The sequence below is a fragment of the Peromyscus eremicus genome, chromosome 1 (assembly GCF_949786415.1).
Source record: "Peromyscus eremicus chromosome 1, PerEre_H2_v1, whole genome shotgun sequence".
Taxonomy (NCBI): Eukaryota; Metazoa; Chordata; class Mammalia; order Rodentia; family Cricetidae; genus Peromyscus; species Peromyscus eremicus.
The window spans coordinates 116,072,868-116,085,701 of record NC_081416.1 but is presented as its reverse complement, the minus strand read 5'-3'; the positions used below and the strand labels follow the sequence as shown (position 1 = coordinate 116,085,701).

The following is a 12,834-nucleotide window of genomic DNA, read 5'->3' as shown; positions in this document are numbered from 1 at the left end:
GACATCTGTGTGGTACTTGCCCTCTTCAAGTTGGTTCCCAAAGCATCAAGTTTACAGTGAGGTCTAAGGAGAGTATGTGTGGGTGGAGGTGATGTATGGCATCTTCAGGTGTGTGTTCTAGGATGCGGACAAACCCTGCTGGAAATGTGTCAGCAAGGAGGGACAAGGAGTCTGGCTTCTAAGGCACTTGGTCTGTGGGGATATGCTGAACTACCATGAACAACAGGGGGAGGGAGGCAAGCTTACTTCAAGGCCTTTAAATCCATCTTCCTGATGAGGTGCGGGGAGGAAGGGTGTGGTGTTACTACACGGTAGAATCTCGGTCTAGTCAGTCTTCTATTTAGTTTATATGAAGTCCAGAGGGTAGGGTCTGAGGAGATGGCTCAGTGGGTAAGATGCCTGCCACACAAGCATGAGGATCTGAGTTCAGATTCCTATACCCATGTAAAAAGCCCCAGTGGGGAGACAGGAGGATCCCTGGCATTCATCTAGCCGAACTGTGAGCTCTAGATTCAGTGGGAGACTCTGTCTCAAAAGATACAGTGGAGGGGTAGAAAACACTCAACATTGACCTTTGGCCTCCACACACAGCACGTACATCTGCACATGTATGGTCACACATGAACACACACATGTACATACAAACACACACAGATGCTAGTGGAACACATTAACACCATGCTAACATATTCTACTAGGATTGATATGGAAATTCTGATATGATGAATTTCTTCCAATCTTAGTATTTGTGCTGCCAAAGCAAACACAGATAAGTTTCTTAATATCACCAAGAAAAAGAGAAGTTGGAGGAATGGAACTTTAAGAAGTCTGCCGGTGGCATTGTCTTCCTGCCCACTCCACGTTTTTCTTGTCCTTATTCATCACTGGAGACCACCACCACACACACACTTTTTTATTATTATTTCCCACTGGAACACAACATCGTCTGTTTATAAGACTCTCAGCGATGTTTCCGGCCAGTGTGCATGCTGTGTGGCTCCCTCTGGGGTGAACATAGCTATCCACCATTTATCTTCTTTAAGACGGAAACTTTCAGAATCTTCTGCTCCAGCTGAAAACCCACACACAGTGCATTGTTGTCCTTGGTCACTGCACAGTGAGACAGCCCAGCAGCCAGCTCTTCTCCACCATGTCCCTGCTCTCCCAGCCTCTCATAACCACCATTCTGCTTGGTTCCCATGAACTCAAGTCTGCTGGATTCCACAGGAATGAGGTCATGGGACAGCTGTCTTTCTGTATGGCTTGTCTTATTTAACACAGTGCCCTCTACTCCATGTTGTCTCATGTGACCGGATGTTCTTTTTTTTTTTTTTATGGATAAGTAGTATTCCATTGTGCCATGTTTTCTTCATTCATTTATCAGCAGATGCACACCTCCTGGGTTGTTTCCATTTCTCGGCTATTGTGAAGTGGGCTGAAATGATCCTCAAAACAACACATAGTTTTTGGAGATAAGTTTGGAATTACTTACAAATGAAAAGCTATTCTGTGTGGGATTGCATCAAAATAATCCAGTGGTGGTGTGGTGTGGGGGGTGGCAGGGATGGGGATACTGGTGAAGTAAAGATGAACAAAATCTCAGCAGGGGTTGAAGCTGGGGTGGTGGGTGCATTACAGTTTGGTTTACTTTTGTGATCTATTTACAATTTTCATAGTAAAACACCAAAAACAAAATAAAATCCCATCTGAATACCCTTCTGATGCGCCTGCCCTGAGGCAAGATTAAATGATGGTCTTCCCAGGCCGGGTACCAGGGTGTGTGCCTTTCTCCAGTGGGTCAGCAGCTTGGTGGGCATGGTCTCAGCATCTCCACTCTTGGCCCGGCTCCACATTGGCATCTTCCTTCCCCATAATTTATCCCCCAAAGCCTTTGGCATCACCCCATCTCATGGGTCTCTGCTCTGAAATTGTCTTGACCTCTGGTCTTGTGTATCTGCCTTCCGTCTGTAGCCCCGCCCCTGCCCCACCCCGCCCCCACCCTACTCACCTTGACTGTCTTATGGGGGGGGGGGTGTAGCAGAATGGGGGCAGGGTAAGGTTGTGGGGTTTTTCCTTTAGCAGGAGGTCAGTCACTCCAGTGTGACCTTGGCCTCGGACAAGCATGCCGGGATGTAAAGGAGGGCTTTCTCAAAGTTGTGGGTAGGTTGCCGTGGCTCTGAGAGGAAGCATGGAAATACTTATGTGGGGAGGAGGATGCAGGACGGGTCTTTAGTCCTTGGGGGAGATTTGGGAGATGGAATCATCAGGGTACTGGCCCAAAGGTCTGCCCTTTCCCAGAGGGTACCGAGTGCAGTCAGGAAACAGAGAGGAAGCCAGTCCTGCTCACTGCTCAACACCTGGCTCTGGGTGCGGCAGCCGCTCAGGCTTCTGTTAGCAGGACAACAGGTAGACTGCAGCCTCCAGGGGAACTGGGTTCTGCTCAGGTAGCGTGAGGGTGGCTGTGGAGAATCCAGAGAGCAGTATGGGGCTGGAGAGATGAGCTCAGCCCTTAAAGCCTGGGCTGGCAACCAAAGCCCAGTATGTATTGTCTTAGGTCGCATAGCTTGCAAGCTGGTAGATCTAGGGTTTGAACTCTGCCCTCTGGCTTTGGGTCTTACACGTTGCTCCTCCCACCCATCAAGGCCTTGACATGGGAGGCAGTGCAGTTGATTGGGACAAGAGCACTTTTGGTGTTTCTTGCTAAATGAGGTGCTGGGGGTGTGGCAGCAGCTGGTGTCACAGTGGGAAGCTTGGTGACTCTGGGGCGGAGGGAGATGGGTATTGCAAGCTTTGGTCCTCACTGGGGCATTTGCAGGGCTTCCTGGTGAGCAGTAAAGTTCCATTCAACTTGTTTATTAGCTCAGCTCTGTTGAGAGACCCGGCTCACTTCCTGAAGACCTCCCCTCCCTGCTTCTGCTTCCCAAAGCTGGATATCTTAGGGCTTTTTAGGGATCCCCTTCCCTGCCTGCTCAGATCCCACAAAGAGCAGCCCCTCCTACACAAACACCACTCCTTATCTTTCTATTTTGTTTTTAAAGTGTGTGTGTCTGTGTGTCTGTGTGTCTGTGTGTCTGTGTCTGTGTCTGTCTGCCTGCCTGCCTGTCTGTGTATCTGTGTATGCACATGTGTGAGTGCATGAAGAAGCCAGAAGAGGGTGTTGAATTCCCTGGTGCTGGAGTGACAGGTAGTTGTTAGCTGCCTGTTCTGGGAACTGAACTCGGGTCCCTGGGAAGAGCATCACATGTTCCTGACCACTGGGCCATCTCTCCACCCAACTTTCTCGTCTTTTTGGTTTCTCTCGCACGTGTTATACTCTGGAGCAGTCTGACACCTGTATTTTTTTTTTTTTTTTCCAACCCAGGGAAAACCTGCTGCTGGAGAAAACCTCACAGCATGCTGACCGGGCAGCATGGCTTTGGCTGGAGGCTAGGTCATCTGTGTCTCAGAATGGCGTCTGCTTCCACTCTTCAGGGGTTCCTCCCCATCTGCATAGTGTCAGCCCTGGCTTCTCCCTTGGCCTCTCACCTACAATCCCTTGCCTCCACTTGGACCCGTTCCTGATGCTTCCCTCAGCCTTCATGTCTCACCTTTTCCTTGACTTGATTGTCAGAGTTTACAAAGCATATCTCATACTGCTTTACTTTCCTGCACGTGCATGAGCAGGTGCACATGCTTTGAGAGGCCAGAGGTCTACTTTGGGTGTCCTTTCTCAGGAGTCATTTTCCTTATTTATTTATTTGTTTGTTTATTGTTTGTTTGTTTGTTTGAGTCAGGGTCTCTTGCTGGGACCTGGGGCTCCCCAAGTAGACAAGGCTGCCTCTAGATCCTTACAGATCCTCTCGCCTCTGCCTCCTCAGCACCGACATTATGCACACAACACTATGCCTAGCTGTTGAAATGTGGATTCTAGGGAATAACTCAAGACCTCAAACCTCCCCAGCCCACTGCCACTTGTCTCCTCTGTCCCTTGAGGAACTTGTTCAGTCAGGGCCACCAATAGCTCCCTAGAAGATGAATCATAGGCATCTGTAGCTTTATCTCATGTGATCATCTCTTTGAAACATCTGGTATGGTTCCCACCCTTCCACTCTGCTGGGGAAGCTCTGAGCTCTGTCTACTGTCTGCCTGTCTGTCCTCTCTGTCTGCTGTCAGCCTGTCTGTCCTCTCTCTGTCTGCTGTCTGCCTGTCTGTCCTCTCTGTCTGCTGTCTACCTGTCTGTCCTCTCTGTGTCTACTGTTTGCCTGACTGTCCTCTCTGTCTACTGTCTGCCTGTCTGTCCTCTCTGTGTCTACTGTCTGCCTGTCTGTCCTCTCTGTCTGCTGTCTGCCTGTCTGCTGTCTGCCTGTCTGTCCTCTCTCTCTACTTCTTTCAAATCAGGACCACCTGGAGTCAGCTTCCAGTCCTTGTCCTTTCACACTAATCATGCTCTGAGATGCATGTCATCTGTCATGGAGATGCATGTCCTCTGTCACAATCCCCAAAGCTACGTTTCTGTTTCACAGCATGTCTTTCCAGCTCTTGACAGCCTTCCCTCTGCTTCAGATTGGGTGACCAATGTTTCACTCTGCGTGCGTGCGTGCGTGCGTGCGTGTGTGCGTGAGTGTGTGTGTGTGTGTGTGTGTGTGTGTGTGTGTGTGAATATAGAGGACCATCTGCCTCTTGTTGCTCAGGTGCTGTCTACCTTTTTTTTTTTTTTTCTTCTTTTTTTTTAAGGACAGGCTTTTTGTTTTGTTTTGTTTTGTTTTTCTGGCCTGGGACTCACCCAGTAGCCTAGGTTGTCTGGCCAGTGAGTCCCAGCGACTTATCTCCACCTTCACAGTGATGGAATTACAGGTGTGCTCCCCCCTTTTTAAGTGGGCTCTGGGGTGTTTGACTCTGGTGCTCAGGCCCACGAGGCACGCCTTTCCTGATTGCTGTCTCCCCAACGCCAACATTGCACTTAATTTTCATTAATCCAAATCCTTTCCTCCCTCCCGTGATTAAAACCAGAACAACCATTGTTGTTGGGCAAAGACTCGGGCTGATTCCCCAGGTTTGATTGAATCCGGGTGAGCTTAGGCAAACTGTCTAACTTCTCTGTGTCTTGGTTTCCAGAAATAAACATACCTGCCTGGAAGGATTAAGGTGGAGATGAGAGCGGATAAAAAACAAACAAACAGCCAAGCTCTTGGCACAGGGCTCATGCGTTGTAGCTTCTGCCAAACACAGAGCTTTGTTATGGATGCCACGGTCCTGGGCGTCATTCCTCAGGTCACTCTGTGTCCTAGTTACTTCCTTGACATTGTGCTAGACACTAGGGCCATACTCTGAGACCTTGCCTCCTGACTGCTCTACTCCAGCTAGGCCCACTGTGTTCTGTAAGGTCTCAGTGCCTGTCTCCTCCCTGGCCACCTCTTTACCTGTGCTGCCCATCCCCTCCCTTGGGCTCTCTCCTACTGCGGCTAGAGGAGTCTTCCTAGAACACAAATCTCCTCATGTCACCACTAAAAATCTCGGCAGTGTCCTTCAGGATAAACCCAGACTGCTTTCCATGGCTGCCAGGCTCATCTCTGGGCTGCTGACCTTACCCAGGCTGCCAGGCTCACCTGTATCTGCTGACCTCACCCAGGCTGCCAGGCTCACCTGTGTCTGCTGGCTGCTCTGGCCCTCTATAATCACTTGCACATTCCACACTGTGCACAGTGGTCTTGTGAAATGCACTGCTCTGCCACCTGTTGAAATGTCGCCTGCTGTCTTAGATGCTTGGACTGCTTCTGTTTCCTTACCGCCCTTATATAGATGGTGAGGTTAGTTGGCCCAGTTCCTTGTGTATTGCATATTTCACCATTAGTGGCCAAGGGCCCTGATTTTCTCATGCGTTGCTGTTTTATTATTTATGTTTTTTGTGTGTGTCCGTATTTGTGAACATATATGTACATGGATGCTCTCGAAGGCCAGTAAAGGGTATCTGATCCACGGGTTCTGGACTTAGAGGCAGTTGTGAATGTGGTTCTCCTGTAAGACCAACAGGATTTTTAACCTCTGAGCGTCTCTCCAACTCATTCTTTGTCCCTTGGTTTTAAAGGTTTGATGGCTCAGAAGGGAGATTGATGACTACTAGCTTTTTATTCAATATTTAATTCATAGAAGCCATAAATATAAGAATGGATTCTACCTTAAACCTATAAAAACAACCTATGAATCTTGTAAGTTCACTTGTAAATCTAGTAATGTTAAAATGAAAAGTCCCACCAGCCTGGCGTATGCAGGAGCCAATGAGAGACCTTGTGTCTAAGGAGAAGGGGAGGACTGACTTGCCGGCAAGGTGTGAATGAGCCAGCAGATAAGTGTGGTTTTTTTTTTTTTTTTTTTTTTTTAACAAACTAGAAAGCACTCATTTCACTTGTTTATGCCCATGAGTTTAAACCCTTCCTCCTGTCAGTGTCATTTATAATTTGTTCAACACTTTCGAATCTCAGAAGGCCAGTGTGTGTGACCCTTGTAAGATTTTAGATTTTTGGGCTGGAGAGATGGCTCAGAGGTTAAGAGCACTGGCTGCTCTTCCAAAGGTCCTGAGTTCAATTCCCAGCACCCACATGGTGGCTCACAACCATCTGTAATGAGACCTGGTGCCCTCTTCTGGCCTGCAGGGGTATATGCAGATAGAACACTATATACATAATAAATAAATAAACCTTAAAAAAAAAGATTTTGGATTTTGTAAAAAGCGTCCAGAAGATGCACACATGAACACGACTGGAGAGCTTACTCTAGCACCGCTCTTCGCCGTGGTCATTATACCCAGACAGCAGCATCAGCACCAGCATTAACGAATGACCTTAGCCCCCAGTCCCAGATGGCTCGGCTAACCACAGGGACACTGTTGCCATCTCCCACCCGTCATGGTTATGCTACAGAATGTTGGGAAGCAAAATACAGCTAAGTTCCGTGCTACTGGTTAGGGGTTAGACCTGGACTCAGAAGGTCCATGCTTCTTCCAGAAGATTCCGAGCTGCTTTTGCTGGGATTCTTATCAAGTGGTGACCACATCAGTGATTGACAGGACTTCTGGAGCCCTCTCCTTTCAGCAGGGTCTTCTACTATCTTGCCTGGTGTTTGACTTTCTCTACAAAACCTTCTGTTGAAGGAAGTTTTGTGGCTAAAATAAGACTTTGTGTGTGTGTGTGTGTGTGTGTGTGTGTGTGTGTGTGTGTGTGTGTTTTGTTTTGAAACTGTGTCTCCAGACTGGCCTGGAACTTCATATGTAGCTCAGGCTAGTCTGGAACTCATGACCCTCCTGTTTCTGCCTCCTGAACGCTAGGATTGAAACATATGCCACTGGGGTCAGCAAGAGATCTCTTAAGTATCAGGACCTGCTGGCCTCTCGGAGTCTAGTTTAGTTTTTCTCATTCTGTGTCCTGTCTTCCTATGTAATATGTATGTCTATCTTTTTCTAACACTCTGTGTACTGACTGATGGACTATCACATGCTTTCTCTAGCTGACACATAGTCTTCATTGCCTCAGGTTTATAACTGCTAGTATCCTCATGGTTTGATATTCTGTGCCCATGATATTGACCATTAATGATAGAGTCTCCAGGTCCTGAGCAGAGCCTGGCATTCATGCAGCACCCAGGAGCATCTGTTTAGTGCTTTTCCTGTTTTCCTGGAGTAGATCTGGATCCCTGAGAGGACTAGAATTTTATTGTTGGACAGGATTGTCCTAGGTCACTGCAGCGGCCAACTGTTTATGTTTATGAATGAATGTGAGAAAGGTGAAAATTGCTAGTGGTGAAGGCCAAGTGTGTCAAAACAGGTGAATGGGTTATTTCTTTAAGATCTTGTATTGATGAAAACTTTGGGCATTTCCGGAGATTCTCTTCTCCACCACGTCTGTTTGGGCCTCTCATTCCTGGCTACATTTGCTGCCCCTGCTTGGCTCTCTGGAGGCTGGAGGTCCTAGATCAAGCCTCGGATAAAGGAGGGCTTTGACCCACAGGCTAAGCACTCTCCAGTGTCAAGTCCCCCTCCATTTCTGGCCTTGCAGGAAATGTCAAGGGTATATAATTGACCTGGCGTCTTCCGGGCATATCTGCTTTCCTTCCTCGATCACTTCCATGGTCTTCTCTGATGTGAAGTTTGTTCTTGCAGCTCTTTCTGAGCATCCTGTGGGCTGACGACCATACCTGTCTAGTAGCTTCAAAGGTGGCCCATGTGGTCATGTACTTCATTTCAAACCTAATGCTTTGTTAGAATAAATAGTTAATTGTGTTAGTTCCCATGCAGATGCACAGGGAGAGACTTGGCTTCTCTCTAGGAATGATGCAAGCTTTTCATCTGGAAAATGATTTCAAGTCCTTGGAAGGTGTGGTTATGCTTTAAGACCCAGGGACCATTGTGTACCTACATCATAGCCTTCTCGCAGATACAGAGGCTATCTGTAATGACCTGTTCAGAGATGATCTCCTGAGCAAGATCATCGCAACCAGCACCATCTGCCTTGGGCTTACCTCTGAACTTGGAGCCTGTGGTGTTTGAGGTACCCTGAGGTAAGGGTCTGTAACTGTGGCTGCCCTGGGTGGAGTGCTAAGTGTAGGCCCAGCAAGACCACCACCTCTACACCCAATTCATTTGGATTGGCCTTGCTTTGCAGTTGTCTATCTCCCACATCACCCAGTTGAGGGGCCTAAAGCTTACGTCCATGCCTTGCAGAACTCAGCTTCTGCACATTGGTGACTCGTTCCTTCCCGCATGTGAGTGAATGAATGGCAGCTGGGTGTGAGAGACTGGAGGAGGCGTTGCTTGCTGCTTGTCTCTACGTAAGATCTGTGCACACCCTCTGCCTAACTACTGGGGAATCATCAGTCTTTTTCTTAAGAAGTTGGATAATCTTCCAAGATATGCACAGACACACAGACACATAGACAGACAGACAGACACAGACACACACGTTTATGAGATCAGAGACTTTCAGGGTATGTTTTTTCCAAGGGTGACTATTTGCTATGTGCTAATTTAGATTGTGGTAACTCTATAGAACATGACTGCTGTAACTAGTAAGGGTCCACTGTATTTAGGTCTCTATGACAGTGTAAGGGAGCCAAGACTGTATGAGACACAACTGCTGCATATATGGAGCTCAATAAATGTGTTCTTTTAAAATATGCAACCCCAGGGCTGGAGAGATGACTCAGTCAGTAAGGTTCCTGCTGCCCCAGCACGAAGATCTCAGTTCAACCCTCAGGACTCACGTAGAAACGTGTGGCATAATGCCTGTAAGTGTTACACCTCTGAAGGGAAAGGTATCCTGGCAGTCGGAAGCCAAGGGTTACCTGCAGCTCTGTTCAGGTGGGGGACAGTTTCCCTAGCAAAGAGTTACAGCAAGTGTAATAACCCTGCTCCGGCAGGGAGGGTTTTCTTAGTGAGGTGGTTACAGCTCTGCTCAGCTTCCCTGGAGTGTAACAATTCTGCTCCAGCAAGGGGAAGTTTCCCTAGCCAGTGTTACTTTTCTGCTCTGCTTAGCTGAGAGCCATTACAACTCTGCTCTGCTAAGGGAGTTTCTCTGCAGAAATGAAGCAGTTCTGCTCTGCTCTGGAGAAAGTTGTTAGAGACATCTCTGCTCCTCTCTGCTCCAGCGAAAGAAAGTGGGTACCACAAACCTCACTCGAGAGTGGCTACCTCTGCCAGGGTGGAAAAAGAGTAGCCCCAAATTGAAGAGGTATGGAGCTTATATAGGCTTTCTTAGGGGCAGAGCTTTCTGAGGAGGGAGATTTTCAGGATGGGAATTGGTAGGATCTCAATTCCTGAGCTTGAGACAAGCTCAGAGATTGGTTGGATTTTGTGCTCAGGGATTGGTAGTTTCATGCTCTGGGGTTGGTTGGTTTTCGTGCTCAGGGATTGGTTTGATTTCAATTCCTGCGTTGGTTAGGGGCAGGTTGTGTTTCTTTGGCTCTTGTCTTAGGTTCAGGGTTTTCTTTCACTGACCCTTTTTACACTTCAGTGCCTATGCCTGTAATCCCAGCGCTTGGGAGGCAGAGACAGGAAGATCCCTGGGCCCGCTAGCCGGAAAGTCGAGAGGAATGGGTGATTCAAGTAAAAAAAAAAAAAAAAAAAGTGGAGAGCAAATGGAGGAAGATACTTGATACTACCTTCTGGCTTCCACGTGCATGTGCACACATGTGTATACACACCTACACATACACAGGTGCACACATGTGTATACACACCTACACATACACAGGTGCACACATGTGTATACACACCTACACATACACAGGTGCACACACACAGATACAACCTTTATAAATCATGACAGGGCACTGAGTTTTACTTGATGGTTTGAATTGCTTCTTTTGAAACTGAATCATGTATTTCAGATATTAACTGTGTTCACAGAAGAAACATTATTAAAAGATTCAAAGAAAAAAGTCACCCACATCTTATTATCATATTCATTACTCTGAACGTTGGGTGTATATTCATTACTATTTACACATTTTTACAAAGTATAAAAATAATGCATGCTAGCTTAGTTGTTCTCAACTTCCTAATGCTGTGACCCTTTAATACAGTTCCTTATGTTGTGGTGATCCCTTAACCATAAAATTATTTTCATTGGTACCCCATAACTATAGTTTTGCTACTGTTATGAATCATAATGTAAATATCTCATATGCAGGATATCTGATATGTGACCCCTGTGAAAGGGCCGTTTGATCACAGAAGGGGTCATGACCCAGAGGTTGAAAACTGCTGCACTACCTTCTCACCCCCTAACAGTACACTGTGACCATGCTTCCTCACCAGTATATACAGATCCACAACATAATTTTTGTTGAATATATAATATGGGCAATCTGTAATTTATTTAAATAATTTATTTTTTGATTTTAAAGCTGTTTCCAATTGTTTTGCAAATAATGAATGTTAGGATTCTGCCCTCACTCCAGCTATGCACAATTCAGGGTCTTGCGTCTTACATCATCAATGTACGCTGATGACTACGTACGTGCCTTAAAAGCCGGACACAGACCCCACCCTCTCTCTCTGCTCCACTCCCCCCCCCCATCTTTCTCTCTCTCCTCCCCAGGCCTTGTCCCCTCTCCCTCCCTTTCCCTCCTAATAAAGCTCTGAAAACTAACACTGGGTCCTGTTGTGACTGTGACCTTGACCTTTCCATGCAGTAACCAGTGCCGTGCGCCACAAGTATCATCCTTTCAATGATAACAATCAAAATTTCACCAGTGAGGGACCAAGGTACAAAATGACGTTCTTCAAGTGAAAAGTGGTGGCAGGAACTGGGATTCACAGTATACATTCCTAGAATCATGAGTAGCAGTGAGCAAGTCTTTGATTAATTTCTAGGGGAGAGAATGAACTGGAAGTGTGGTTGTTGAGTCAGTGTGTGTTGTAGACCAGAAATGGAACACTGTAGATGGACAAGACATCTCTGGGGCCCTGAGAAGCTGGCCATGGTAAACAGCTTCATTTAGAGGGTTCTAGAACATTTCTCCCATGAACATAAATGTGGAATATTTTTCTCTGAAAGAGAGAAAATCCATTTCCTCATCTTTCTTGACAACAGTAAAAAATACTGTGGAAATTTTCTGACACAATTGCAGTTTTAGTTATTTTCTGTATCGTTTGTTGATTCCTGCTATGACACTTGTCTCTCTGCTTTCCAGGAACTGTTTGTGTCTTTCAAGATAGGTGTCAAATTGTTGCAAATGATTGTCCCCAGATGATCATTCGAAATGTAGTTTTTCTTTTTGCATTGCTGACGTAGATGTGACGAATGTTCAAGACTGTTCTTACGATGTACAGTTCACCAAATGTTAGGATGTTAATGGTGTGATCACAGGTTCAAGCCACAGACCTTCCCACAGTGTCTGTGGGTTCCTTCCTGATGTCTGGGCCTCCCAACCATAGGTGAAGCTAAGCATTTGGCAGCTGGCTTCATAGTAGCCTCAGTGATTTGCCTGCTCTGGTTTTCACATGTTAATGGGCTCCTGGAATGGATGTATCAAAAACACTGATGTGTGTATGATATGGCAGTTGGAAATGATAAGCACTGTTGGTGTAAGAAAGGATAGAGCTAAGGGGAGCTGGTTCAAGGATGCTGGGTGCGGGCAACTGTGTAGGCCGAGATAGAGGCATCATTGAGCTAAGACTTGCAAGGACATCAGCTGGAAGTACCTGTTGGAGAGAGGGAGCAGCTTGTGGGCCTGTGAGAGTCACTGTAGCATGATGGACCAGGGGGTGAAGGTTGGTATCCAAGAAGGATGTGAACTGCTCCCATGGGGACTTTGAGAGTGAGTAAGAGGGGCCATTGCAGGGTTCTGGGGTACTGGAGGAGCAAGATGGGCTTACGTTTTGAAAAGATCCTTCTAGTTGCTCTACTGAGAAAGAACGTGGGATGCACAGAGGCGGAAGCAGGGAGTAGTTAGGAGGCTGGCACAAAAGCATCTCTCCAGGGCTCACTGTGGATTGAATGAATATTGAGGCCTGAGAAGGAATGCTTTAAAACGTTGACTCTGTTATTTTCTGTACTGGGGATTGAACCTGGAGCTTTGTATATGCTAGGAAAACACTCTACCACTGAGCCTCATTGAAAACTTGAGTATGATTTAAATGTAGGTGAGAAGACATGTGCGCACATGTGCATGCAGAGGCCAGAGTTTGGATATCTTCCTAGTTACTCTCTGGAGTTGGTTGTTTTTTACTCTTTACTCTTTGGGGGGGCCCACCACCTAGCTCCCAAATAAATCACGTGAAGGAGGCTTATTCTTACTTATGAATGCCCAGTCTTAGCTTAGCTTATTTCTAGACAGCTCCCTCATCAAAACTACCCCCCC

General features: G+C 46.8%; 1 protein-coding gene across 4 annotated transcripts in view; it reads left to right on the top strand.

Annotated features, from left to right (window-relative positions):
* The window catches only part of Sh3gl3 (SH3 domain containing GRB2 like 3, endophilin A3), a 126,862-nt gene that overhangs the window by 39,982 nt on the left and 74,046 nt on the right, over positions 1–12,834 (top strand). The gene's annotated exons all lie outside the window — the stretch shown is intronic.